Below are 27,664 nucleotides of genomic sequence, written 5' to 3'. Positions count from 1 at the left end.
GAGTGATTCCCTGATTTAAAAAAGAGCTGTAAAAGACCGATGTTCTTTGAATAAAAGCATTTGTTTCATATTTAAAACCCTAAATAGTGTGCTAATTTTCTCAGTAGCATTCTTTTTTAGTTCACTGAACTATAATTGTATAACCTTAATTAGTGCTAAGAATCTATTAGGCAATAAAAATTTCCTTTCCAGTTACAGAGGAGCACATGTCCTAAATGAGAAATTAAGAAAAAATTAATTGCGATTATGCCAAGTTAGGATCAATTAATTGATAACTTGTCACAGACACTGAGAATTTTAATGTTTCCTGATGCATCATGAAGCAAATAAAACCTGGGCTGAGTTGTTTATTTTTTTCCAGTAAGACATGTCAGTACATAAACTCCTCTGTTTGGAGGAAGACTTTACCATTTCAGAGTAAAAGTCAAGGCTAGGGTGGAGATGGTCATGGGTATCCAAACTACTGTTTTCCAGGCATTATTTTTTTCTCTCTAAGCCAGTCATCTCAATATTTTTGAGATAAAATCTTGCAAAGAACTCTAGCTCGTTCATGACATGATTAATCTCATATTCTCTGGTAATATAATAAACCTCATATAAAGAATAAAGGAGGAAGGAAGAACTGTCATGGCAAGGAAACAATGTAAACCCTCAGTAAAATTAGGAAAAAAAGAGAAATCTATTATTTTTAGAAAATCCATTTTTAAAGAGTTCATCATCACCCATCTCTTTTTGGTGCCTTAGGAGATACATTTCCTGATCAGGTGACATCATTCAGGCCCATCCATTGAGAAACTGTGGTCAACCTCCACTCCCCCAGTGAATATATTCTATTCCCCAAACTAGACAGTGTTATGAATTCTTGATAAACTACTCTTTGAAACAGCCCCAGATAACTCATGGGTGATTTAACTATCCATCTATCATCCATCCATCCATATATCATTGCAACAAATATTAATTTAGCATTCTGTTCTGGGGATACAGTAATTTATCTGGAAAATTCAGAGATGTCTAAAATATGATTTTGAAGAGAAAATCTACATGCCAAGAAAGAACACATTTTGTGGTTAATTCACTGTTTATAGTGCAATGATAAAGGTTCTAACATAGAACCATGGGAAATGGAAGAAACAATCATGATGATGGTAGACAAAGGACTATTGAATCGTGCATTTAAAAGTGAGTGGGGTTTATTCAGGAAAAGAGGTAAAGGCAGGAGCAAGATCATCACAAGACAATTTCCTCTATCAATCTATGTACTTTAAGAGTGAAATCTTTAATTACCCCCTAAGATAGATGATTCATGTATTGTTACTGAAATCCATGCCAGAGGATTTGTTAAGTAGTGTAGTAAGTATAAGAGATAGTTCTTCATTTGCAAAATGAGTGATATTGAAGACACGTGATTGGTTAGAAAGACTTTGCAGACACTCATCCATGGTGTGATTGGAAGATTAAGAATCCAGCCCATCTGGCAGTATATCCGTTCACTCCACAGAGATTCTGTCCTGATTCAACTACAAACTTGTTCAGAATCCATTTGCTTGTATGAAATCTAAATGCACACAGACCAATTTATAGGGATGGAGAAAACAGAGTTGTTTTGAGAGGGGAACTGACTGGAAAAAAGTATCAGGTTGCTTTTTCTAGGGAGTAGAGAAGGAAAACATACCAAATCTTATTTGTAACAGTGGTTACAGGGGTATATAAAATTGTCACAATGCAATAAACTAATGCTTATGATTGTATTTTAATTATATCTTAATAGTCATAAAAAATAAGAAAAACAATAACATTGCATCCTCCTCAAAGTAAACTTTTCATGCATGGCACCAGTCAGAAGGTTTAAGGATAGATGTTTCCCTATACTATAAGAACAGAGTCTCTGACAGTTTGTGTGACAACTCACTAATAAATGCAGGTAACTTGGGCAGACTTTGGTCTCAAGTTTGCTTTCATTGTAACTAACCATCTGGCTATTAGTTCATAGAGATGCTGGCAGAAAATCAGTACCTACCCTTAACTCTGACATTTACCAAAAAAACCCCGACATTTGCTAAACAGCTAAATTGGCTTAGGTAAATTTGCAACCCTGAATAATAGTGATTCTCTAGGTGGAAATTTGAAGTCAAGATAAACAGGGAGGGCAGCACACAGGCGAAGGCAGGATTTGAAGGGAATCTGTTGTTCGCATCTCTCTAACAGCTAGGCAGCCAATTTTGCAGATATGCAGAGCTCTCTTTGGAACAAGTACCATGGCCCACATATCTTCTATCCCCACAAGGCCTTATATTGTCTGGCACTGAATATTTAAACACTTGCACTGAAGTAAGGGAGAAATAAACACAGAAAAGTTTATTTCAGTTATGTATTTGTTAATTTGTCAAACCAGAAAGAAAGTTGTAAACCCAAAAGAAAACAAACCAAAAAGGAAGGAGATCCATAAAAATTATTGACAATAAGAAATGGACAAGTATTGGGCCACAAGAATCTTAAACTCTGTCCCCGACATGCTCCCTCATACCCTGTATCTTCTCTTCTCGCAGTTCTTTCTCTCACCCCATAGAAACAATGACCTTGATTTTGAAACTCCTGTTCTGAAGGAAGCCAATAAGAAAAATCATCATAAATGAGACTTACTCTGTGCTTGTCCTGGCAAATAAGTCAGGCTCGGTTTTCTTAAAATATCTTAAATGGTTTCTAAAAATAATGTGATCTAGAACTGAAGGGCAATACCTGTGTTATATTTTCAGTTTTATTCATATATTTTGAAATTTGGTAGTTTGCACCTTATTGCTGCCCAGTGACAATAAAATAATTTAGCCTTGATTGAGTGCATTTTGTAGTGAATCTGATATCTCTGAGGTGATATATTTCTTTTTTTTTTTTTTTTTTTTACTAAATAGGAAAAAATTAACACACAACTGCAGCTTGAATGCTTTATGATGAATGAAAAGACACCAACCCTGGACAACTAGTATTCCCTAAAGAATGGGAACTTGGGAGGATAGTAACAAAATAATTTTTCTCACATTCATTTTTAAAATGTCAATACACAGTGAGCTTTGATCATAAGGCCAAGGGGCAGGAAGATGGGTAATAATTCTTCTGACCTTTTAACAGACCAGTTGCATCTGATGTGAATTTACATTTATCCTTCCAGATGCATAACACTTGTGACCCCTGAAAAAATTAGCTTACTGCTGGAACATCTCATTTTTTTTTTTTATAATGTATATGATTCTGGAATGTCCATTGAGCACCATGTATACAGCATGCCTAACACAAGCTTCACTATTGTGCAATCTGTTCTACTACACCGTGTACCTCAGGGATTTTGCTTACATATTCTAGAATGTTATTTAACCTAAAGATAAACAAAACTCTTTAAAAGAGAGTACAGAGGCTGCATTCTGAGGCTCAGGTCTTACTTTGTTCTTGGGTACAACTCAACCCACAGAAAGATTATTCACACCCACTCAGAGGTCCCAGCTGCACGCCCACCACCAGGTACGTGTCCGCCCAAAATGGCCTCTTTGTCAAACAGCAGGGCCTGGAAAGGAGGAACAGTACGTTCAGTCATTCTGCAACCACTGGGTAAAAAGTTCACCTCTAGTCCATGTTGAAAAATGTCAGTAACTATTCTATACTGTTGTGAAAGCCAGCGCAAATGAAATGTTGCTGGAGAAGAGAAACGTTGCACAGCTTAGAATTCTCCATTTAATTTTTGAGATTTCCTTGTGTGAAAATTATTAGCTTGATATTCCAGCCTTTGTTTGCAGAAGCATTCTGTTGTCAGTTTAGAAAATGTTTTCTATGAATAACTGGCCTAATAAGCTTGCACAAACTGTATCAAAACATTAGCAAAGACTTGAACTATAATATATATATATATATATATATATTCATGTGTTATAGTAGGCAACAGTTTTACAAGCAAAAATGAATAGTTTTTAAGTATTTTGCTGTAAAATCTGGTCTAAACTGAGCCTACTGTGGAATAAAATGACTGGATCATATTTTCTGAACTCCAAATTAGGAATATCAGGCTACATGAGCTGATGAGCATATAGAAAGATGATACGATAGAATATTTTAAGTCAAGTGTCTCAGCCAGAATATTACTAACATTTGCTCCTGGATACTTCCTGGTTGTAAGGGAACGTCCTGTGTATTGAAGCACATTCATCAGCATCTCCTGCCTCTACCCACAAGACGCCAGTAGCACCAACTTCCCCATTCCCAAGTTGTATCAGTTAAAATGCTCCCAGACATTGTCCCCTGCAGAGGGCAGGGGAGGTCAAAACACTCTATATTGAGAATCCCTGTTTTAAATCAAGACAGTTCTACAAAATCCTGAACATGTGGTAACGAATTTAACCCTAAAAATTAAAAAAAAAAAAAAAAAACCTCATGTATTAACACAAAACAATGTCACAAGCACACATAATTCTTTTTGGCTTAAAGATATTAGCCATTATCAATAGGCAATTTATTGCCTAAAATTTCCCCAATATATTTGATTTAAATAATGGGGTCCTATGGAGTTGGCCACCTCATGTGAAGAGTTGACTCACTGGAAAAGACTCTGATGCTGGGAGGGATTGGGGGCAAGAGGAGAAGGGGACGACAGAGGATGAGATGGCTGGATGGCATCACCAACTCGATGGACGTGAGTCTGAGTGAACTCCGGGAGTTGGTGATGGACAGGGAGGCCTGGCGTGCTGCGATTCATGGGGTCGCAAAGAGTCGGACACGACTGAGCGACTGATCTGATCTGATTTATCTTGATGGATTTTTATTTTTTATGGGTTTCCCTATTGGTCTTTGTGTGTGTGTTAATAAACATGAATATTTATAAAAGAGACATTCTTCTCAACTTTCCACTTAATCTTACCGAGAAAATGAAATCTGATTAAATATTGAGTCTCACTCAATCCTCTGAAACCATCAGTAGTACTGGACTTGGAAAATGTAATTTACATTGTTCCAAATACGAAAGTAACTTTGTAAAATGTGCTTTCTAGAACAAATGACAATTAATCACCACCATATTGCATGAAACTATTCTACATATTTTAGTTCAATTTCCAGCCTCACAACGTGCTTTTTTGTTGCTGCCGTCATTTAATTTCTAGGTTTATAACTGATGCTATTTACGATCCTGAGGTTCTCTCTAAACCCTCCCCTCCTTTGTACATTCAGTATCAGTGCAACTTAACGTAGCACCTAAGTAGTGGAGGGAAAGAATGAAGGAAATTTACAAAAAGGAATATAAATCAAGCAGAATATTACAATATTTTCTTCATCCCCTGGGTAGGAAAGCTGTTGTGATCAGCAAGACTTTGTCCCAGCACAGCCTTCATAAGATGAGAAGAAAGTCCCCACACCCCACCCTCATGTGGTACCCCCCGAGCCTGGCAAAAGTCCCAAGTCCTGAGAGAGGCTGGTGAACTGAGGACTGGGTGCATTTTCTCAATGAGAAGTTCCCTCTTAAGCATCCTTTCATAAATGTTTCTTGTGATTTTCTTACATAGGGGAATTCAGATGCTGCCCAAACTTTAATGAAATATTTATCATACACAGCCTGCCTCTTGGCTTAGCAGAGAAAGAAAAGGCTTGAATTTCTTGTTTTGCACCATCATGGCTGACCTGCAGGAAAAGACTGACTCACTTCCAGTATGTTCTCAGGAGATGGAAGGCCTGAGGCCACAGAATAAACACACATCCCCTGTACTCATGAACTTCTCAACCTGTTAACTTTCATCAGCAAAGCAAATGTTATTTCATTTCTGCACCCAAACAAGAGAGGACTTTAGCAGTTGGGTACATCCATTTTACTGTTGTCTGTCACTGCACTTACTAGTACAGGGTGTGTTTCCTATTGTCGTGATTCATGAACATAAATCTTATCATATCTGATACATAAAAATTGAGTGGAAATATTAAAGGTGCTGGTAAGAAGAATTACATCTTACTAAAAATAAAGATCATAAAATCATTGAAAGTTGCGATAAATGGTGATAGGTAGAAAGTGAAATATTCAAAATCAGGAATAATTCTGAAAGACAAGGGTTCACATGTAGTATGAGAAAAGTATTGTGTCTATGCAATCTTCAAAATGAGTAAGAAACAGTGATTCCTGGAATTTAGAAATAGTGTCTGTGAGCTCAATGCTAATTCAGGAAAGGTCTAGGGGTTTGCATAATTTTATATGGTCCTTGCAATGAATAGATTTAAACATGGCTTTAAATATTATCAGTTCTTTAAACTCTTTTGTATTAGACTTGCTGTAAGCATCTGCAACTCCCTCTCATGTCTTTGACCTCATAGTTTGAATACAATTTTATTCTTGGAGAAAGATTTTGTTTTTGTTTGCTTTGGTGGTCCAAGTGCATTCAGAGTCAAAGAATATACGACTGGTAATAATCAGCTTATTAGCCTACTCTCTGGATTTCCAGATTCCATTACCAATAGGACTATGCCTCCAGCCATGCAAACTCAGAACACTTTGAGGTCATTCATGTTTAAAGAAAGAGAAAGTAAAAAGAACTACTAATGTGAGTACTTTTCAAACTTTATTTACCCTGTTGTGTTGGCTTAACTGGTCTGGCCTCAATTTCTGTGTACAGACATTAGGACACAGTTTATATTCAGATTACTATGTTCTCACAAATACTTCATCTCTGAGCTCAGTATTCTGTGGTTTCTAATTTGAAACGTTAGCTACAAACAAATTGAGTACATTTGTAAAATTCTTTGCAGCTAAGTAAATCTCTTTCTTCTCTTTTACTTTAATGACTGTACTTAATCAGTTGTCAAATTATTTAGATTTTTACCTCTGAAACATCTTTATAATATTCCCTAACTTGTACTTCAACTGTTTCTTCTGAAAATTATTTTTCTTGTGGCCTAACCAAGTTTCCATGCCCCTCATCACTGCCCACTTCTTTCCTATGTTCAGGTGTCAGTTTAAATTCACACACAGCTCTGATCCTACTAAATTCCTACTAAAATATGTGAAGGCTTCCAATTTCTAATGACATTAATTACAGACTCTCCTGCTCATTCCATGGCTGCTAACAATATTACTGCCACATCATCCTTCCCATTACTCCAGTTTCATCCCTCAGTTCTTTCTGCAGGTTCTCTGGTCACCAGATAAATGGAAGATCTCAGTACATATGATTCTCCTGCTTGGAATTTCCTGGATGTCTATTTCCACCTATCAAAACATTACCCATATTTCCAAATTCATCTTAAATGTCTTGTCTACTTTCTTAATTTCTCCCAAGTGGAGGTGACTGCTCTCTGAGTTGTGAGATGACCAGTCCCTATAGAACTTTCTTTGTACTGTTCTATGGCATTAACCTCACACACACCACCTTGTCCTCTATAGTGTGTGCCCCCTAACTAATGCCATACACTAGGCCATCAGCTCCTTAAATGTAGCAATTAAAATGTATTCATCTTTGGGTATGAATGCCTGGCACTTACATACTTAGTGAATATTTGTACAGTTAAAAATTAAGAAATAAAAATTAGGGTCAGGAACTTGAAGAAACATGTAAGTATTCATTTATCCATTTAACATATTTTGAATGTGTGTGTGTGTGTGTGTATATATATGTATAATATATATATATGTAAATCTCAGTTGCCAGAACTCTTCTATGATACATTTCAATCAGCACTACAGCTTTTCCAAGATGGAAGAAATTAATATTACAGATTTGCCAATAACAGACAAAGAAAATAAGCCAACTCTACTTTTAGAAAAATCTACAACATCGTTTTCACCAAGTCTGGCAGATATAATTTCTCCTAATTCTAAAATATGTAAATGAAATTAAATCTCCCTATGTGCTAATTTAAGCATTATTTCTGTACAAAAACCACAGTATAAGGATGTAAGTTCCCACTTTCTAGGATATACTTGATGCAAAATAAACATAGCTCACAGCTGACAGCTGACAGTTTTGTATGATCCATGTTGGAAAAACTCTGTAAAAGTAGATCAGCTAGCACCGCAATTGTAGGTAACGGTAAATTTACACCAAAGTAACAGTAGGCATGCAGACGAGCAGATCTTTGCAAAAATCATTTTATTGCACTATTTTTTACTAGCATATCTGTGAATTACTTAAATTAAGTTATCAATCACCAAAAATTAGTATAGTTGTGCATATGTTCCCAAACATACATCTGACTACATGCAAATTTTTTAAATGAAAGTTTGTTGACGATTGACTGCTGAGTGAAATGGAGACTGGGTTGTGAGTTCTAGGTCCAACTGTTCCTGGCTAGGCTTTATTTACTAGCAGTAAAACCTTTAGTCAAATCAATTAACTTTCACAGATTTAATTTACTGAGGTGAAAAATCACAGGATCAAAATTAGCTTTGAGGGACTTCTGCCATCTTGGAAAAGAGATTTTTAGAAGATGGATTAGATTTACTCCCCTGACTGAAAAAAAAAAACCCAAAACCAGACAATATATTTGAAGCAATGAATTTAAGGGCCCTGGTCACCAGGCAAAGAAAAATAGTGGTCCCTGAGGATGGAAAATAAAAGAAGTGATCCTCATAATTGCGCAGATTATTGCCTCAAGAGAGTTTCCAGATGGTTTATAGGGAGGTAGGAATCCAGGTGGAACTTGCTGGGCTCCCTGAGGTGAAAAGATGAAGCTGAGGGTCTGAAGAGACCAAGAGGGTGTAGTTTCAAGACAGAGTACTGAAAAGAAATGAATCGCACAGAAAAAGAACACTGGAGATCTGCAGAAGGTCACTCTTGATAATCCTTAGAGTTTAGATCAGTGAGTGCATGTGAAGAAACTGCCCACAGACAGGGACAGAACCACCTGTAAGGGTGAGAGAGAACAGTTCCTAAAACTCAGGCAAGACATGGAATAGTGCCTGTTCCCACCAGCCAGACTAGATACCAATGAAACAATATCCAAGTCTTTGATAGAATCCATAAAAGCAATAAACATCTAGGTATATTGGTCTGGAAAAAAAAAAAGACAAAATTATCAATATTAGCAATTAGAAAGATAACATCACCAAAGATTCTATATATACTTAAAAACAAAACAATATTACTAACAGTTTAATGCAAATAAATATGACAACATTGATGAAATAAACAAATTTCTTGAAGATATAAGCCACCTACTTTCATTCAAGAAGAAAAGAGATAACAGAAATAATCCCATATCTAGTTAGGAAATTGAATTTGTAAATTAAAAAAACCTTCATATACAGAAAACTCCAGGCCCAGAAGTCTTTCCTGGTGAATTCTACCAAATATGTAGGGAAGAATTCATCCCAATTTTACTTTAACCCTGAGAAAATTGAAGAGGATGAACTACTTCCTAAATCTTTCTATGGAGGCTAGCATTACTTTTTAACCAAACCCAAAGGCATTATAAAAACAAAAACAAGCAAAACTAGAGCTGGCTATGACTCATGACTATACGCAAATGTTTAAATAAAATCTTAGGAAATCAAATCCAACAATATATTAAAAAATGAAAATGTGTCATAATGAAGTAGAACTTATCCTATGAATATAAAGTTGATTAAAAACAGGCAAAAGTCAATCAAGGTACACCCTGATTGTTCATATACATGTCAAAATCAGGTGACAACCAAATTAATGCAGAAAAAGTATTTGATAAAATCTGACCTTCATTCTGATAAAAGCTCTTAGCAAAAGAGGGATATAAGGGAATTTTCCAAACCTGATAAAGGATGTCTATGAAATAACTATAGCTAACATTACCCAATGGTGAAAGACTAGATATTTTCCTCCTAAGAACAGGATCAAGACAAAGATGTTCACCCTTACCACTTCTGTTCAACATTACACTAAATATTCTAGCCTTTCACGTTCATCCATGCTGTTGCAAATGGCAAGATTTCTTCTTGTTTAAAGTTGAATAATATTCCATTGTGCATACATTGTGTACACGCTTGCTCCTTGGAAGAAAAGCTATGACAAACCTAGACAGCATATTAAAAAGCAGAGACATTACTTTGCTGACAAAGATCCATCTTGTCAAGGCTATGGTTTTTCCAGTAGTCATGTATGGATGTGAAAGTTGGACCATAAAAAAAGCAGAGTGCCAAAGAATTGATGCTTTTGAACTGTGGTGTTGGAGAAGACTCTTGAGAGTCCCTTGGACTGCAAGGAGATCAAACCAGTCCATTCTAAAGGAAATCAGTCCTGAATATTCATTGGAAGGACAGATGCTGAAGCTCCAATACTTTGGCCACCTGATGCAAAGAACTGACTCATTGGAAAAGACTCTGATGCTAGGAAAGATTGAAAGTGGAAGGAGAAGAGGACAACAGAGGATGAGATGGTTGGATGGCATCACCAACTCGATGGACATGAGCTTGAGCAAGCTCCAGGAGTGCTGCAGTCAGGGAAGCCTGGAGTGCTGCAGTCCATGGGGTTGCAAAGAGTCAGACATGACTGAGCAACTGAACTGACTGACTGCGTATACATACCACATTTTCTTTATGGGGGTAAGCCCCTTTGGACATTGGTCTTGGCAATGATTTTTTAAAAATTGACACCAAAAGCAATGGCAACTAAAGCAAAAATAAACAAGTGGAACTACAAACGAAAAGCTTTTGCACAGCAAAGGAAACCATCATTGTAATGAAAAAGCAACCTAATAATGAATATGAGAAGGTATTTGCAAACCACATAACCAATAAAGGGTTAATATGCAAAATATACAAGGGACTCATACAACTCAATAGCAAAACTGACAAATAACCCAATTAAGATATGGGCAAAGAACCTGAATATACAATTTTCCTAGAAAGCTTACAAAAAGCCAATAGTACATGAAAAGGTACTAAGCATCACTAATCATCAGGAAAATGTAAATCAAAATCACAATGAGACATTGCTTAACCTCTCCTAGGATTATTATCAAACAGACAAGAGACAACAAATGCTGGCAAGAATGTCCAGGAAAGGGAACACTCTTGGTAGAGATATAGACTGGTACAGCCACTACAGAAAGCAGAATGGAGATTGCTTGGGGGAAAAAAATGGGGAGGGGGGGAAGAAACCTACCACAGGATTCAGAAATCCTACTACTGAGTGTATTCCTGAAAGAAACAAAATCATTATCTCATTCCCATGTTCGCTGCAACAGTATTCAAAATTGCCAAGGTATGGACAATTGATTTTTAACAAAGTTGCAAAGGTGGAAAAAGGACAATCTTTTCAACAAATAGTGACAGAAGCAATGAAAACCCATATGCAAAAGCATAAACGTTGATTCCTACTCACACTATAAGAAAAATTAACTCAAGATGGATCACAGCACTAAATGTAAAACTTAAAAAACTACAAAACTTTTAGAAGAAAATTGAATAGAAAATCTGTATGACCTTGGGTTAGAAACCAATTCTTTAGACACTGCAAGTATATCCATAAAAGGAAAAAAAAAAAATAACATAGACTTTACCAAAATTAGATTACTCTCCAAATGACTTTCTTAAGAGTATGAAAAGACAAGCCACAGATGGGAAAAATATTTTCAAAGCATATTTCTGATAAAAAAAAAACTTGTATTGAAAAATATAAACAACTCTCAAAATGCAATTGTAAAAAAACCAAATAACACCATAAAATATGGGGGAAAATGTTTTGAACAAACACTTCCCCAAAGAAAATACATGTGTAACAAATTAGCATATGGAAAGATTCTCAACATTGTGAGCTACTAGAGAAATGCAAATTGAAACCATAATGAGATGTATACCTCATAGAATGACTATACTTAAAAAGACTGGCCATACCAAGTGTTGACAGGACATAGAAAAACTGGCACTCATCTGCACTGCTAGGGATGCATAATGGTGAACCACTTTGGAAAACAGTTTGGCAGGCTCTTATAAAGTTAAATATAAACTTATAATATGATCTAGCCATTCCACTACTAGATATTTACCCAAGATAAATAAAAACATATGCCTACCAAAGTCATGTACGTGAATGTTCAAAGAAGCTTTATTTGCTATAGCCCCAAATTGGGCATAACCCAAATGTTCATCTCAAAATAATTATAGTGAGTGAAAGAAGCCCAACAAAGAGTGCACACTGTATGATTCCATTTATATAAAGCTCAGAAAAAGCAAACTAATTTATATTACAGAAAGCAGGTCAGTGCTCATTTAGGGATGGAAAGGCCTAGGAGGAGAAGTGGAGGTGAGATTACAAGGAACACAAGAAAACTTCTAATGGAATAGGTTTATTCATTATCTTGATTGTGGTGATGGTCTTACCAGTATAAACATATGACAGCTTTTCAACTGTACTTTTTAAATCTGTGCAGTTTATTGCATGTCCGTTTTACCTCCATAAAGTTATTTAAATGTTTTCTTTAAAAATCCAGTAACTTGCCCTAAACTACAATAAACACACATATATTATACATAGACATTCTTATACAGAGCATACTTCGAGACCCACTAGAGTAGGCTTAAGAAAGAGAAGAGGAAATATGGACATAGTCAAGCCGTTCTCCTTCTAGTCCCAGTGATGAACAGTTGGGTAAAAAATTCTAAGGCATCCTTACTGCATTCTGTTACACCATCATTCGATGGCACTTTATTAGATGTGCTTGTCATTGTGCAAGGTAATAGAATCATTAACTTTGTTGTGTTTCTCAGCATAAATTAAAACTGTTTCTAGGATGAGGCTCCACTATCATTTCTACCTATTCCATTGCTCGTTAGATGTTTGAATACGAAAATCAGTTTATACCCTAAAGGTCTGCACAGTCCCATGGGAAATTCAGCATGTAAACATTTATAACAGTGTTGTTATGGCTATAGAGAGGCAATTGATTTCACACAGGGACAGAGGGTTGGGTGAGACTTTATTGAAGATATGAAATTAGAACTGTGACTTGAATTATATGCTGACATTTTCCTAAGAAGGAAGGAGATCGTTTTAGAAAGAATCACCTTCCTTTGATTAGAAAGCACCTTCAAAAATAATGAGGTAGGGGCTTCAGAAATCCCTCCTTTCCAGCCCTTTTAGTTAAAAACCTTTCAATTGCCATCTCCAAGCTGTTCGTTGACTACCAATTGCTGAGCTTTTATAGAATTATCTCACTCTTACAGTAGCTTTGCAGAGTGGATATTATATCCCCATCTTACAGATAAGAAAATATAAGGCTAAAGTGCTGTGTGGTCTTAGTGGTTTATAGCAATAAGGGTTTGTTTCCTGCTCACATTGTAGGTCTCCACTGTGGATCCACTGTGTCTGTGCTGCATGTTGCCTGTTCTTCCAGACCCAAATGGAAGTGACAACCCCTATCTAAGACATATTCACCTTGCAACAGCAGCAAAGACCAATAGTCGAACCACAACATGGCTCTTGAGACTTCTGTTCACCTACTGGCTAAAGCAAGACACGTGGACAAGGGTCACAAAATGTCTGGAAGCCTAATCTTCCCTCAGGGAGACCATACCACAAGCCATGTGTCCTGGGAAGGGATGTGTTATTCTCTCACTGTAAGAGATGGCAGATATTTGGACCTTCAGAGAAGGAAGGTTCAGGAAAGTTTGTGTATCTTGCAGGTCATGTAGCTGAGTGGTAAAGCCAGGATTCAAAACGGTGTTTATTGTCAAAAACCTCAGCTCTTTACACTATTCCACACTGCCTCTCCCATGGGTTTCACAGGGGTAAGACAGGTCAAGGTTTACTTTAAGTGTGGGGAATGTCCTTGGAGGGGAAAAGAGAATCTCCATAGTGTGAATGTGTCTGTGAATATGCCTGTATGTGACACAAACAAGGGCAGACAGAGCTGGGAACTGGAGAGAAATGGACACAGAGATAGACTGCCTTGTTTCTCCTCAGTTCTAGAATGAGAGGGGAAGAAAAATTCTCTATTTCTTTGTGAATTTATCACACCCCTCCCTGAATACAGAGAAAAATATTAAATAGGGCTATTTTATACAGCCTCAATATATAGCAATACATCACTTGGCATTTATTAAGAAAATCATGGATAAAGCACTAAACTAAGTCCTCTAGAGAGACACCAGTCAGATTGCAACCCATATGGAAACAATATTAGAATGCAAACAACTCAAACAACAAATACTTCAACCCTAACAAGGGCTACTTCAGATGCATGGCTAATTGGGAAGGTGTCCCCCACACAAGTTAATCTCACCTAATGTCAATTGCTAACAAGAATCTGAAAACTCTGACACTGTTTCTCTGTCAAGTCCTTCTGCTTCCTACTCTGCCAGGGGCAGCTGATCTCGCCCCCTGGTTTTCCTTCCCTGGAGTTCTTTAGCACATAAGTATTTCCATATTAAAAGTGAGGGAACTGCAATGCAGAGGAGCCAGCCAACTTGCCTGGAGCTTTACCATAAATCAATGGAAGAAAGAGGACTTCAATAAGCACCTGAGCCTCAGTCATTCTTTCCTGTCCTTGGAATGTCCTGACCTAATGTCATGTCTTCCGAAATCATTGTTAAGTAAATAAATGGAAGACGCTGTCTGTATACAACAAGCAAGAGGCAAGAATTATGTGTCATTCTACACATGAAAGAACTGATTAATTTTCTGTGCTTTTAAAAGGAATACTGTCACTTTAAGTCTGCACAAAAGGCAAGTTTTAAGAAGCCAGTTGCTATGAGTATCTAGGGAAACCTGGCAACAACTGTTTGTAAGTAAATCAATGTTATATTATATAGAAGAAGTCAAGTACCAGTTGGCAGAGTTCAGGAAAGAAAAAGACATAAAAGATTAAATTTTATTTTAAGACTGTATGATGTGGTGATCAGTTTGACCATGGCTGTGTTCACTGTTGAGAGTTCAAATATGTGATGGTCTGCAACTTGTGAACTACAGGGAAATCTATTTGCATGGCACTCTCATGGGATTGCTAGGAAATAACCTAACCTGTATTCATTTGTGGGGTTTGGACATCTTAGGTCTGCCTGGAGAACTAGAGGGGCTGAGAGTGTATGTGCGGGGTGTGTTGATAGCAGGTGAGTTCCACAAAAAATGATAGTATTCATGGTGAACTTGGCTCAGAGAAAACACACTGGAGCATGCATCTGCAGTGATGGTATGGGGGAATTTTAAGTATAAATTGAAGGTGCAGTTTCTCAGTGGCAGGTTCTGTTCATGTCCACTCTATTCACCAGCAGCTGTGGTGGACATTCCTGTACAGGCAACCAGATCAATATATCTCAGTCTTAGGGCTTTCTCCAAAGCCCTGGGAGTTTGCCTACTGTCGTTCAGAAATGCTGAGATTTAACAGCCCCAGGAGCACCCCTCAACAAATGAGAGAGAAATCAGCAGATAAATACCCAAGCTTCCCGCGTACTCTAGTGGACAATTCTGCGGTATATGCCACCTAATATCTCAGACTGCTCCTAGTCAGATGGCATTCTTGCTCCTCCATATAACCAGCTTATCATAACCTCAATCAGTGATTCTTCATTCTCTTTCCCCACTCCTTCACTTGTGTGTGTGCGCTTAGTCATTCAGTCATGTCCGACTTTTTGTGACCCCACGGACTGTAGCCCGCCAGGCTCCTCTGTCCATGGGGATTCTCCAGGCAAGAATACTGGAGTGGGTTGCCATGCCCTCCTCCAGGGGATTTTCTGAACCCAGGGATTGAATCCCGTGCTTACTGGAATATTCTACAAATAAACCACATGCTCCCAAGTCCTAACCCTGGAGCTGGCTTTTGAGGAACTCAAACTAAGGTACTCATTGAACTCAATATATCATTGGTTCCAACTAACTCAGCTTTTGAACTCCACTAAAAGAGTATAACACAAAGGAAAATAGACCCTTCGCCCACTCTTCCAGAGTCTCTAAGCTCCAGCACCATGAAGATTCAAAGCAGAGAATCAAAGCAAGATTCACCAGCAGAGAAATACTTGCCTGATAAAACAGAACAGAGGCTCTGCAAAGCAGTCCCAAAAGAGTCACAGGGGTCAACATGGGTTATGGAGCAGAGACAGCAACCACCACCCCATTGGGGTGACAGATACCACTTAAAGACCACAGCTGAGGGCTGTGAATCAGTGAGGAGAAATGGTGGGGTGGATATCTCACAGAAAGAGACTAATCAAGGATATGTTAATATGGTCGTATGCTTACTGGTATATTGTTTAGGAAATGGACATTTTGAAATTATAAACTGCAATAGGGAAAAATAAAAACTGATACAGAAATGCAGATATTCTGTATCTCTTAATGGATCAAGGCAGTTATAGTTATTTCTTCTCCGTTGGCAGGTTTTAGGAAGTGAACATCCAAGCAGAGCACAGACTGCAAAACACAGAGGGCTTTGAGAGAATGAAAATGAAGTGGACCAAAGAAGACAAGAGTCACCAAGGGAATTTTCCAAACTGAGCCCTGGGTGAGGGGTTAACTCTAAACTTATGTAAGGAATAGTTGCAGGAGGTTAAAGGGGGCCCATACAATAATTTCAAATGCCTAAAAGAGAAGTAAGGTGAACTACTAAATATAGTTTAGAAATTCAAATTTGGTACAAAAATATTACATTTAGAAGTTGTTAAATTTTGCTTAACAAAATAAGGACCCAGAAGACATAAAAAAGGCAATGAACACATTTCACTATATCAAATATAAACATTTGTAGCCAAAACATTCACACAAAAGTTAGTTAAGTCACTCAGTCGTGTCCAACTCTTTACAACCCAATGGACTGTAGCCCACCAGGCTCCTATGTCCATGGGATTCTCCAGGCAAGAATACTGGAGTGGGTTGCCATTTCCTTCTCCAGGGGATCTTCCCCACCCAGGGATTGAACGCGGGTCTCCCGCATTGCAAGCAGATGCTTTTACCATCTGAGCCACCAGGGACAAAAATAAGCCTCAAAATGCACTAGATCTATGTGAATATGCTTGATAAACTTGTATATAAAACAATGTTAATATTTAATATAGTAAGTATAATATTTGGATAAAATATTTAAATATTTGGGCATAACAGATATAATTTGAATATAAAATGGTAGTGGTGGTTTAGTAGCTAAGTCATGTCTGATCCTTGCTACCCTGGACTGTAGCCTGCCAGGTTCCTCTGTCCATGGGATTTCCCAGCCATACTGGAGTGGGTTGCTATTTCCTTCTTCAAGGAATCTTTTGACCCAGGGATAGAACCCACATCTCCTGCATTGCAGGCAGATTCTTTACCACTGAGACATCAGGGAAGCCCAGATATAAAATAGTTAATATAAATAATATATAAAGGGCTTCTGTAAATCAACCTGATTTTAAAATGGGTAAAGACTAGGATTAGACAATTCATAGAGGAAATTATGGTGCTCAGTCAACATCAAAATATGATCCTTCCCTCCAAGGTCCCTTACCCATCCTGATCTCCCATCAGTATCTTCCTGCTTTTATTTTTGACATGTACACTGGCCTAGATTTTCAGTCCATTAGACCCTGCCTGTGGGAAGAAAATGTTAAAGAAATTCTGCTTTTCCTGGTCCAGCATTGGGTGGGAAGAGCTACAAGGCAAGTACATTTTTCTACTCTAAAATTAACAGTATCTTACAGTATGACTCCAGATACTTTATTAGAGACTCTCTTTTCCCTACCTTCCTAAAAATTCTACTGTTGTCTGCATCTGAGTACAATTCCTATGGTATGCTCATATTGTTTTCTGCCTTTAAAATGATCTATTCTACCATCAAGAAAATGTGTAAGGGAAGGAATCTCACTCAGTTAGGTTAGCATCAAAATCCCTAGGCCACTAAAAATTCTAATAAATGCAAATTCAAATTTTATGAAACAGATTTATAAATCATTTTAGGGCAGTAAATATATTTTAATTCTCTTTTACTTTTATTCCTTGTTATTGATATCATTATTCATCTATTAGACATGCCAGAGACAGAAGGGGATAGGTGTCAAAATGTACCACCATGACTGTGGTTTTGTTCATTCCTCTTGAATTTTTATTATCTTTGGTTGTGCATATTTAACAATTCAACATTCATGGCTGTGACATTTTCACTGTGGAAATTAAGTATTTTGTCAATATTTTAAAAAATTTTCCTCCTATATTATGACTTTTGATGGTGTTCTCTAATATTAATATCGACAACCCACTGTCCTTCTCTTGGCATTTGTCAGGCATACCTTTCACTCATTCCTTTGTTTGCTTAGCCTTCCAATTTCCAAGAAACTAACTAGTCTTCATACTGCCCACACAGTCTCTGTAAATATTTGCAAATCCAAATAATGAATGAAAACAGGTCTCCTTTTTTGAGAACGAGTTGACAGAGAAAAATACCTTTTTATTGGACTGGAGAACAGTTGGTCATTTTCATAAAAGGGCAGAAGCGTGCTGGTGGGAATGCAGGGACCTTTTGCTTTGCTGAGGGCAGTGCCTGGAGTCATTGACATTGTGGGTAGTCATTTAATAATTATGTGATTTGGGGCAGGTTCCTCAACCTCACCATCTCTCAGGTCTACCTCATCTGTAAAATGAAGACAATGATTATACATACTTTTCGGGATAGATTTGAGGATTAAGTAGGTTAATACATGGAAAACTGACCAGCACCAAGCATGTTCTAAGCATCCAAAAACTGTAAAGTAACATCATGGTCCCTAACATCACTCATTTCATAATATTTCCTACATCCAACTGTTCTCCACTTTCCCTTCACCTCCAGGGCCTCCCTCTGGACATGTAGGGGTATTTATAAGAGGTTAGCGGAGAAGGCAATGGCACCCCACTCCAGTACTCTTGCCTGGAAAATCCCATGGACAGAGGAGCCTGGAAGGCTGCAGTCCATGGGGTCGCTGAGGGTCGGACATGACTGAGCGACTTCACTTTTCACTTTCATGCATTGGAGAAGGAAATGGCAACCCACTCCAGTGTTCTTGCCTGGAGAATCCCAGGGATGGGGGAGCCTGGTGGGCTGCCTTCTATGGGGTCGTACAGAGTCGGACACAGCTGAAGCAACTTAGCAGCAGAAGCAGCATAACAGGTTCGAGTTGCAGTGGTCAGTAGGAACATGAGCCCATGAACTGGGCTTGCCATTCTGTTTTGAAATTTTAACTGGGCAGAAAAATGTGTTGGTATCATTTTTCCCCCTACAATACAAAAAAATACATGGAAACAGACCATCCCAGTCCTCCTCAAGCCTCCCTTCCCTACAGTGCAAATTCTGTCACCAGTCTCTTATGTAGCTTTTCTGAAGCCTTCTATAAATCCTTATAAATAATAATTTAAAAAATCAAAGGAAAAAAACCCTACAAGTGGTAGTATTACTCCTTTACACACTGTTCTGCACTTAATAACGTCTCTTGCATATAGCATAGATAGTCCCTATCATAAATTTACCATAATTTATTTAACCAGCAGTCTATTGATGGACAGTCAAAAGTATTCCTTGGTTTATTATTTTATTTGCCAAAAGAATAGTCATGATGAATATCCTCGTACATGTGGATACATTTTCTGGAGAATAAGTTTTCAGAATTCTAGGCCAAGAGTATAAGCAGGGAATTTGGTTAAGTTTTGTCAAGTTGCCCTCAACGGAGATCATTCCAATTTACACTCCCACCAGTAGTGTGTGAGGATAAAAAGCTATCTTCTCCACACCCTTACCCTCAAAGCATATTAGCAAGCCTTTTTGTCTTTGCCAGTCTGAAAGGTGTAAACAGTATTTCATTACAGTTGCAATTTACTTGTTTTGCATTAAGAATGGGAGTGGCCGTCTCTGTATTTGCCATCGTCATCTAGCAATTGTGTTAGGTGAGAGGGTGTATTGGAACGTGGTAGCTCCAGCATGGCTGTAGGTTTTGAAACTCTATGGTTGGCAGCCTCAACCTTCGTTTTTTTTTTTCTTGTCCATCTCAGAAATATTTTAAAAATCAAAACTGCAAGTTTCCTTCGCTTCATCTTTTTGTTTCTTTTATTTCATACTTTTTTTTTTTTTTGCCAATAATATTTCTAAATCGCAGTGGCCACAAATGTTCTCAGGGAGTCTTTTATACTTCTATTAATTTTCTTTTCTGTGAAAATATGCTAAGAAATTATAAAGAAGGAAATACTTTTCTGCTTGCCTACAGCAATTTAAAAGCCAATGATGAATGGTTAACTGGGAGAACAAGGCTCCCAAAGCAAGGGAAATAGGATGATTAGGTTCTGTATTTTAAATTAAGAATATGTACGCTGAATACATAAGCAAAAAAAGGAGCTCAACATTAAGCTATTAATTACAAAGGAATCCAGCATAAAAATGCAACTTTTCCCCAAAGAATAAAATTTTAAGGAAAATTATCATGTTTATAGCTAGGACTAAGTCATTCTGCTCAGCACTGAGTATAAATGAAGAGACACATGTTTAGACCAAGAAAGGACAAGGTATTTTCAGTGTGAAAACATGAAATGACAATGAATCTGAATGAGGTGGTCACAAGAATCATTTCTCAGTGAGGTGAGTGCCCCTCAAACGAGTTTATTATAAGTCAATATTTCTATTTATAATCTAAACCTTACATAGGTTTTTCTAAAAGCTCTCTTGCCATACTTCATTGCTCAGTTACAGGATGTGCAATGACAATTCTTGAATCAATGGGTTGTGCTGGGAAATTTTATTGCTACATTAAACCAGTAAACAGTACACTTGCCCCCAGCGTCTTCCATTTCCTACAGTCATGTCCCTTTTCCTATTGAGCAGATTCTGGTTTAATCTACTTTTTCCATAAAGATTCATCGTAACCTTTCACTGGAATTTCTACAGAAATTAAAAGCTTAAATGCTTCAGAACATGCCTCTGAAGATGCCGTGCTGGATAAATTAGTGAACAAAATTAATAATTCATCAAATTATTGCTTTGACTACCATATATATGTATATGGCAAAATGGAAATTGTTAACAATAGTATTGTACAATATTAATTAAGCCTAACAAAGGGACAAGTTAATCTAACGAATACAACAGCACTGAGCTAGGCTGCACGGACCAGTTTCTTTACCACCCTCTACGTCGTACCATACATACACACATGCATACTCTGCATCTCGTACTCATTACTGTTTTGAACTTTTGCCTGGAAATTCGTTTTGCCTCTGTCATGCTGATGTCCTTCCTGGATCCTGTGTTTTCTGATTCTTTATTTATTCCTTTATTTTAGGCACATACTTTACTAATACCCCTGGAGAAAAACATGGGTGCTAAAATTCGGGGTGTCTTGCATTTCTGAAAATGTCTTCAATCTATTCCCAACTTTGAATGATAGTTTGGCAGGACACAGATTTCTAGATTAGAGGCCATTTTTCTATCAGAATTAAGTGATTTTTAGCTTATTTTCTTTGTCTTTGATGTTGTGAAATTTCAAAATAGTATGTCTAGTATGAGGTCTTTTTCCTTCATTCCTTATATCAGACATATTTTTTTAAATCTAGAAACTCATAACTTGCAATGCTGATAATGCCACTGAATTACTTCTTCTATGATGTTACTTTTTTCTCCCTAAATTCCTCAGATGTTGAACTTCCTATTTACATTGATCCTCTGATTTTATCTTTTATTCTTTTTTTTTTTGCATCTTTTTTCCTTTTTGCTATGTTTTCTGAGAGAATTTTTCAACCTTTCTAACTCTTCTATCAAGTATTTCATGAACACAATATATGTTCTTATTTCTTTGACTGTTTTGAAGATAACTGGGTTTTGGGTCATTGTTTTTCCTTGTTTCATGGTCTCTCTTTCAAGCTAATGTCTTTGTTTATTTCTTTATTTTGAAATTGGAGGCCTTTAAATTACATTGGAGGCCTTCTCAAATACTTGGTGATCCTGACTGTTCAGATTTGTGACTGAGTCATCACTGTTGATTAGAAGGTCTACATGTGGTGGAGGCAAATGGGTATTGAATGTTGGTTCTTTTTAGTGTTGTCTGCCTAAATCAATTCACTGGGGATAGTCAGCAGCTCTACTTGGGGGACCAATCAGATTCCTCAGAGACAGCTTCTTCAGAACTTGCTTGAGGATATAAGTCTAACAGCCAAGCTTGGTGAGTTAACAGAGTACAGAAATCTTCCTTCATTCCCTGTTTACAGTGGAGCATTATGTTCTCTATGTGCCTTACAACAGAAACAGATCAGAGACCTTCTCTGGAGAGCAAACCTGCCACGCTGGGGAGGAGCAGTGATGAGCTGCACAGAGAGGCAAAAACAGCTGGAGGTCTAACTTTCTTAAGAGACTTTTAACCCAAACCCTTGTCTTCCGCCCACTTGCATCTCCCACTCCAGCACTAGCCAACATCAGCCATTCTGGAGTCTTTTGGAGGTCTCATGGTGTAAATCAGTTTGCTCTTTGCTTTTTCTACTGTGTGATTGGGACTCAGCTTTCTGGGATCTGCTAAGTCAGTTATAACCCCTCCATCTGTTCTTCAGCTTCCAACATTTCATTACTGACACTGTCTCTTCCGTTCTCATTGTCCTTGTTTATTTACGACCTTAAAAGACACCTTTACTGTCATTTTACCACAGTTTCAGGAGGGAACAGAAGCTAAGGTAACTCACTGTGTTTAACTTTCCAATTTTCATTTTATAGTATACTTTTATAGACTTTAAAACTGAGACCAAGCTAGCCATGTCTGCTTATTTATTGTAATCCCCAAACACTAGGTTTCCTAACAGTAAATTTGGAGTCTTTTTTCAACTAAATATAAATGGACAGCAAGCAATACAAATCTACTTTAAAGTAATTTTGATAGGATATTTAAGTCAGGTTCTGTCCTAAAAATTGGGGGAACTAAGTTTAAAATGTGCACTCTGATAAATATTGACTATTTGAATCTTAGCCTCTGAAATCAGTGTACTGAAAGTTTTCTTCATGCTTTAGAGTAAACAAGAGTCCAAAAGATAAAAACCTGAACATCTATGACACCTGAAAAACCTACCATTCACCAGTTGTCATTGTATACACTAAGTCTGAAACACTTAATTGAATACCTGCAATTCTATCCCCATAAATTATTAAGAGACTTAAATTTCTTTATGAAGAAAGAAATGAAATGAAGAAAGAAACTATGGCAATTCTCCTTACAGCTAACTACCATCTCCCTTAACAGTGTAACTTCTTTTCCAGAATATTGAGGAAATTTCAGAACAGATTTTGACATCTTTCTGTTTGAAAAGAATTCCTACATCTGTTTTTATTTCAACGTAAAGGGATATAACTAGTGGTCCATGAATTTTTACCATCACTAAATGTCTCAGACATCAGAGAAACAGCTTCCCCATCTTACAGTTCTCCATGCCATCCAAGCAGAGACCTCTTTCTAACTAGGTCATCCAAACACAGTGGAGAGCCAGAGAGGAGAAACAGCCCCGCTTGGCTTATGAAAGTACCTATTAGGAAAGTTCATCTCAGGAGAGGTTGGTGATCAAAATCCATGAATTTCTGCAGCAACTCCCATCATTTGGTCCTAACTTATATTGACTATTTGTAAAACAGTAAACATCAGAATTTTTAATCAGTGCAAGCCAACACTGATAGAGGTAAAGAGGTGATTTCTATAAAACATTCTCACTTGCCAAGCTTAAGATAAGCAAACATTCTCCACGATTGTCTTAATAAAAACAGATAATATATGCTAGAATCTGCAGGATTACATCTGCCCTTCAGAAACTATTCCCTTATCATTTGAGGGGTACACAAAAACCACTTGGGAAGAAAATGGTTTGCCTAATTTGAAATCAGAGTCCAAAGCCATCTTGAAGTTTTAAGTAGCTAACTAGTACCCAGATTCCCCAAACTACTCTCAGTGTCATTATGCGACTATGGTTCTAGACTCAGAGAGACTTGTATTCAAATCCTGAGCTGGCCACCTACTAGCTGTGTATATAAGGTGAAAGTTGCTGCTGCTGCTGCTGCTGCTAAGTCACTTCAGTTGTGTCTGATTCTGTGTGACCCCATAGACGGCAGCCCACCAGGCTCCCCCGTCCCTTGGATTCTCCAGGCAAGAACACTGGAGTGGGTTGCCATTTCCTTCTCCAATGCATGAAAGTGAAAAGTGAAAGTGAAGTCACTCAGTCGTGTCTGACTCTTCGCAACCCCATGGACTGTAGCCTGCCAAGCTCTGCCATCCATGGGATTTTCCAGGCAAGAGTACTGGGGTGGGTTGCCATTTCCTTTTGGCGAAGTTAGGCACCCTTTTTTGTGTAACAAAATTGGAAGGGAATATTAGTTAGCATTCTTTTGATTGTAAATGTTAGTAACTCTACTAAAAAGGGCTTAAGCAAAAAACAAACAACAAAAAAGTATTGGCTAAGAGTCGGACACGACTGAGTGACTTCCCTTTCACTTTTCACTCTTATACATTGGAGAAGGAAATAGCAACCCACTCCAGTGTTTTTGCCTGAAGAATCCCAGGGACGGGGGAGCCTGGTAGGAGGCTGTCTATGGGGTCGCAGAGCCGGACACGACTGATGCGACTTAGCAGGAATAGTAGCAGCAACATAGTTTTTTGGCTCTGCTTTCCCTCTGGGTTGCCTTCATTTGTAGGAAGAGTCTCCCCAGGAAGTAGCAAAGATGGGTCCTTGCCATTCCAAGTACCAATTATACATATCCTCAATATTTAAAAAGTCAGACAAAATGGCAAGGTCACATGTGACACCAAGAGCCACATGAATCTCCAACATGGATTCTGGATGGCTTTTCTTGAGTTCTGTTCTTTCTCTTAGGACTTTAGGTACTTAAGCTACTAAGATTAGTACAGGTTGGCAGATTTGATCTACAGCACATGGAGGTGAAGGAATAATTATTTTCTTGCACCACTTGAATTGCGTGGAGGGATAGTTTCTGAAAGATTAAAGATTAAAGCAATTCAAAAAGCAGCAGATGTCCACAACATGGCCTACTCATCCCTGCTGTACAGAGTCACCATGACAAATACATACAATAACTTCAGCAAATGACCTGACACAATGATTCTCAGCAATTATATTTTAGGAAGCTCCCTTACATAGATAGGTCAATTCAATACAGGCATTTCACCTCCTGACTTGAAAGTTAGATTTTTGCCTTATGCTCAGCAATCTCTCAAGCATCTGATCAGATGCGGCTTCTTTAATTTCTACACCTATGCTAAACATGATCAGCTAAAGCTAGAACTTTCAAAGACTAATCAAAAGTCCTTACTACCAAAACAAAGTCTTCAAGCCTTAGCAATCAAAATACAGATTGCAAGCAATATACTGAAGTGCTAAAAAGTCACAGACTACCAAAGAACAGAAAATTGGTCCACTTCAAAATAGGGAGCACCATTGAAGCGGTCAACTTTCACCTCCACTTGAACTGGCTGAGACAGAGGCCATAAACAGCCATTGAAATGACTGCAGACTTGGGGTGTTATAAAAATGCTCTATGGAGTCCTGAAAATGAAATCTAGATGTTAAAAACTCTATGCTCTTGCTCTTTCAGCAAATATCTTAAGATCCAAAAATTAGACACCGTGATATTTTTCTAAGGTCACCATTTCAAACTGCCAGTGTGGTTTATATACCCACTATTTTAACTCTTTACAGGTCCTCTCTTTGCTATATATAAGATGATATTCATCCAGTAGCTGGAATTGAGTATGTGCTAGATAACTATGATATAATTTAAGGTTGAATTTGAATCCATATTTGCCTGCTATAAGAAATACAGTTATGTAAAGTTTAAAAATAAAATAAAATTTAAAAAAAAAATCAATACCTAAAAAAAAAAAAAGAAAGGGTGTGGTTAGTTATGTCTTAAATGACTCAAGACTGGGTTGCCTATGTACTGCAATCTCCTGAGATTTCTGTGGGAAAGACAATATAAGCAGAGATTCAGAGGTGGGGAATTATATCATGTGAGCACTTATTAATTTAGTTTGCCTGGAAAAGAGAATGCAAAAAAAGAGGCTATGGGAAATATGCTTGGAATATTTTAATGAATACTTGATGAATACAGTTTATGGAAAATTGAATTCTAATATTTCTACTTATAGATGAAACAATAAAAATTGTTTTAAAGAGAGGACTCTCTAGATCTTTACAACTCCAGGGTGGCTATAACTCAATGCTACTTTCAATATATTAAAAAAAAAAATCAAAATTACTTCACATTTGAGAACAAAGGACTTTCTCTGTCAGCAACTGAATCATTTTCTGGTCATGCTCTCCTACACTTCTTTGTGAAAGAATAGTGTAAGTATTGCAAATTATGTGAACTGCCTTTCCGAACATGAATTCCATTTATTTAAAATTTTTGATTTCATGCTGAAATTTAAGCAAGTGGCTTTTTATCTTAGAAAGCTGCTGTCATTATACTAGTTTTCTTACTGCTGGTGACCAACCCTTGCTTTCAAAGGCTGAAAAGGAATCTACTCTTAGCTTAATTGTCAGCACACACTATTTTGTGGGGGGCAGAAAAGGATCTTGCCCCAGACAACAATAACTGCAATATCTTTCTGGGGATAAGTGTTTTCCTTAGTGTTTTTTTATTTTTCTTTTGGACTCCTGACTTGACTATGTGTTACTTTTAGCCTTGGAAGTGCCTTCAAAGCTTTCTGGATTTTAACAGAGAAATCTTATGGGGTAGTTCCTGTTCTCAAATAGTTTAAATCTGGCAGTTTTGTGTGCAGTTATACAATGAGGAAATTTGTTTTGCTGATTTCCTTTTGTGCATGATGGTATTATTTACCAGGGATAAATAAAGCCCTAGAGCTGTAAAGACCCTGAGAATCCCCCAAAGGCAGAATAAAATTAATAATAGACTAAAACCCACATTGGTATACAGGTGGTATTAAAACTAAGTACATATGGCTTCAAGACAAATGCAGTTCCTATTATGTAGGTACCTATTATGAATAATTTCAGAATCATTTATCATTCATGGAAAGAAAGGAGGTAAATAGTTTTTATAATAGATGACACAACCTCCAGGCAGCAATCAGTCATTTGATATGCTGAACCTTCCTGTTAACTGTGGAAAATACAAATAAACTCCTTGCCCTCAAGTAGTTTATAATCTAAAACTAGAGATAAAATGTATTAAAATATACTAAGCAACAAAGTGTTATAAAAAATTGATAAATAAAAAGAAATGTTATTAAAGCTCATCATTGAGCTCAAAAGGCAGCATATATAACTTCATGTTAACAGAAGCTCATGAAAGGGGGTTAAAGTTTAAACTGGACCTTAAAGAAAGGGTGGGCTTTTGCTGGAGAAACATACTCAGGATGTTTGGGTAGAAAGAACAGCGTGAACAAAGAGAAATAATATTAAAGGAATAGTGATTAGTTAAGTTGGATTGGAATGGAAGGTTTGTGTGAGAGAAGTAGATTAGCTCCAAAGGTATTTAGAAAGTAAACTGTGTGAACCCTCCAGTGCAATATAAAGGGATTTAATCCCAAAGACAAAGGAGATGATGAGGGAGAGGCTGAAAACACTGACAGCATTAACTAATCTTTGTGTAGTCCTTTCAGATTCCCTGCAACTGATCTCACAGCAAATGGAGCCAGCCTGGTATCAGAGGCAATGGAAAGGAAAGGATGGATGCAGGAGATACGGCAAAGGAATGCCTGATTAGAGGAAAGAATATCAGAATTTCAGTGTCTGGGTGGCTGGAAAAG

The 27,664-nt window shown here is 37.4% G+C and overlaps 1 long non-coding RNA gene across 11 annotated transcripts in view; it reads right to left on the bottom strand.

Moving 5' to 3' along the window:
* The window catches only part of LOC129638800 (uncharacterized), a 225,056-nt gene that overhangs the window by 158,649 nt on the left and 38,743 nt on the right, over nucleotides 1-27,664 (bottom strand). For 2 of the 11 annotated variants that reach the window (XR_008708037.1, XR_008708040.1), the window contains exon 4: nucleotides 18,336-18,522. This is a non-coding gene — a long non-coding RNA (uncharacterized LOC129638800). Of the gene's footprint in view, nucleotides 1-2,335; nucleotides 2,601-2,876; nucleotides 3,557-8,992; nucleotides 9,009-17,467; nucleotides 17,487-18,335; nucleotides 18,523-27,664 lie in introns of those variants that run through there. The other 9 variants (XR_008708024.1, XR_008708026.1, XR_008708029.1 and 6 more) reach the window with 9 other exon arrangements.

Source organism: Bubalus kerabau, chromosome 1, assembly GCF_029407905.1.
Source record: "Bubalus kerabau isolate K-KA32 ecotype Philippines breed swamp buffalo chromosome 1, PCC_UOA_SB_1v2, whole genome shotgun sequence".
In the NCBI taxonomy this organism is placed as follows: domain Eukaryota; kingdom Metazoa; phylum Chordata; class Mammalia; order Artiodactyla; family Bovidae; genus Bubalus; species Bubalus kerabau.
Note: the sequence above shows the minus strand (reverse complement) of the source record. Positions and strands in the feature narration are given on the sequence as shown.